Source organism: Echinops telfairi, unplaced genomic scaffold (assembly GCF_000313985.2).
Source record: "Echinops telfairi isolate 266 unplaced genomic scaffold, ASM31398v2 ScPeMD7_7457;HRSCAF=8495, whole genome shotgun sequence".
NCBI classification, from domain to species: domain Eukaryota; kingdom Metazoa; phylum Chordata; class Mammalia; order Afrosoricida; family Tenrecidae; genus Echinops; species Echinops telfairi.
In genome coordinates, this window is record NW_022111357.1 from 21,186,744 (window position 1) to 21,189,556 (window position 2,813).

Sequence of the window (2,813 nt, forward strand, 5' to 3'; positions counted from 1 at the left end):
CTCGGAGGGGCTTCGAAAGGCGCCACGCGAGCCATTTCACCACGCGCTTTTTAAGGCCCCGACCGCGTGTGTGAGGAAGGGTCCCCAAAGCTGCTTTTCCCGTGGCCTGCGTTCGGCTCACTCCTTGCGGCCTGTGCCTCAGGAAGCAATTATGCTGAAGTTAACCGTCAACATGGGGGCTTGTCTCAGCTCAAGTTAGTCTCTTCCTCCTCGCTGACTCGCTGGTTCTCAACTTCAATCAGGGCAGTGGTTCTCGGCCTCCCTCCCTAATGCCACGACCCTTTCACACAGTCCCTCACGTGGTGGGGACCCCCCCAAGCATACAATTCTTTTCGTTGCTACTTCGTCGCTGTCATTTTGCTACTGTGATGAATCGGGCGACCCCTGTGAAAGGGTCGTTCGACCCCCAGGTTGAGAACCGCTGAATTAGGCCCTGTATCACTTCACTGGTAGCATCGCTGCCAGAGTCGGGTAAGCTTGGACAGTAGCACTAGGCTGCCCGCGGCTGTAAGTGTTACAGAAGCCAGCACCTTCATGCCCCTCCCCCAGCTGCTGATGGGTTTTGCATTAGGCTGTGTTCTTGGGAGAAGCACAAGCGGTGACACTTGTATGTATATAGGAAGAGTTCTCCCTGGAAATGGCTCACACAGTTGTAGAAGTGGGTTAAGCCAGTCCAGTTCAAGCCCATGGGTCAGATGTAAGCTGGGGCTTCCCCTAGACTCTGGGGCAGTGGTTCTCAACCTGTGGGTCTCGACCCCCATGAAAGTCGAATGACCTGTTCACAGTGGTCACCTGATTCATTCAGTAGCAAGATTACAGTTATGAAGCAGCAACGAAAATAAATTTGTGGTTGGGGGGGCACCATAACAGGGACTGTATTAAAGGGTCTCGGCATTAGGAAAGCTGAGAACCACTGCTCCCGGGGAGGGCTGATGATGAACAGGAAGCAGGAAGATGGAGTAGGAAGAGCACAAGCTGGGCATGCGGAGCTGAGTGAAGCCAAGGTTGGACCTCTGCTAATGGCTCCTGGGGTCACCTGGCACTCTACCAAGTTCAACAAACCAGACGCAGGATCCCGAGCCAGAAGTAAAAATGAGCTAGCTTCTGCAAAACTGACTAAACTGAGGAGGTAATACTCCACCCTGTTCTTCCCCAAATTGCTTGGCTGCTTGACAGACAATGCCATCATGGAGTTCACCATACCATGCTATATCAAATTGACATATTCCTTGGGCCATCAACAAGTCCCTCAGCTGGTAGTCGTTTTTGCTAAGTAGGGTGACCCACACTTTCATTCCTGAAGAGTATAGGCCATTCATCAGTAGTCATGTCAGAATTGGTTTGTTATAGTTGACCATTGACTTTTATCACAGGACAGGTGCACACTAAAGGACGACCTAAAGACTCTTGGGTTCCACATATATTCTTTCTTTCCATTACCCAACACTAATCCAACTTCCCCCTGGTAATCAGGATCAATCACACCACGCAATACAGGAGCACGATTCATTACTGTTGATCCAGAGGCAGGAGTCCCAAATTGCCAGGAGCTACTCCTACAGTTCAATGGAATCAGTCCTGTATCTCCAGGCAGGTGTATTACAACCTTTGGAACTAAGACCTAGACACAAAGAGCATATAGTTGCAGGGACAGGAAGCAAAAAATGTGGCAGTGGGTCAGTAGGGGGAATAGTGAGTGGTGCCACTCCCATTTCTGCCCCTTGGTTCCTAGACCTGTGCATCCTGGCCATTGGAGAAACAGCACCATGTATTGGACTTCGGTTAAGAGCACATACTGCCCCCTATAGACATTGCAAGCCCTGCAAGGTCTTGCCATCTAGCTGGTGCTGTAATTGTGTCTTTAGAAGTCCATTCTACTGTTCTGTCAAACCAACTGCTCAGGAAGATGGGGAACATGATAAGAAGGTGGATTCCATGTGCATGGGCCCATTGATAAACTGTATTTGCCGTAAAGTGAGGAGTCCCTTAGTCTGAGACGATGTTGTGCCAGATAAAACCATAATGGTACTTTTGACAGAAGCATTGCAGGCAAGGAAAGCAATTCCACATCTCTTCCAATAAGAATGAAACAATGCCCTTTTCCATGAAGAAGTGGTCCTTTATAAGTAAACCTGCCACCAAATTGTTGGTTAGTCTTTCGAAGGAATGGTCCTAAACCTTGGACTCAGTGTTGGTACTCAGCAGTGTCAGTGGCCAAGTCAGCCTCGGTGAGAACAAGTCCATGTTGCTGAGCCGACACATAACCTCTGTCCCAGGCACCATGGTCACTTTGGTGGGGGGGGGGGAAGGGGTGGCAGCACTGGGTTTTAGTGTACTCTATTGATGGTACATGACAAAGGTGGGCTCTAAGTCCCTCCCCTTCTTCAAGGGACCTGGATGGAAACTCGATGAGGGGGTTTCTCAGTGGACTGGGGGATCGCGTTGGGGCAAAGACTCCCCAGCAGCTGAGGGCCTCTCTCTTTTTCTAGTGTTGGTGCTGGTGGTCCAGGGCGGTGCTTACTCCTTGGAGGTCATGTGGACCCTGAGGTCCACCGCTCTGTTGCTGTAGCCAAACTCATTGTCATACCAGGAACTGAGCTCGGCACAGTGGCTGTTGAAGGCAGTGCCAGTCCCAGCATCAAAGCTGGCGCTGTTGAAGTCACAGGAGACAACTGGTCCTCGGTGTAGCGCAGGATGCCCTTTGAGGGACCATCCGACGCCGGCTTCACCACCACCTTGATGTCATCGTCCTTGCAGCTTTCTCTAGATGGCAGGTGAGATCCTGTGGGTGGGACGTGCCAGTGAGTTTCCCA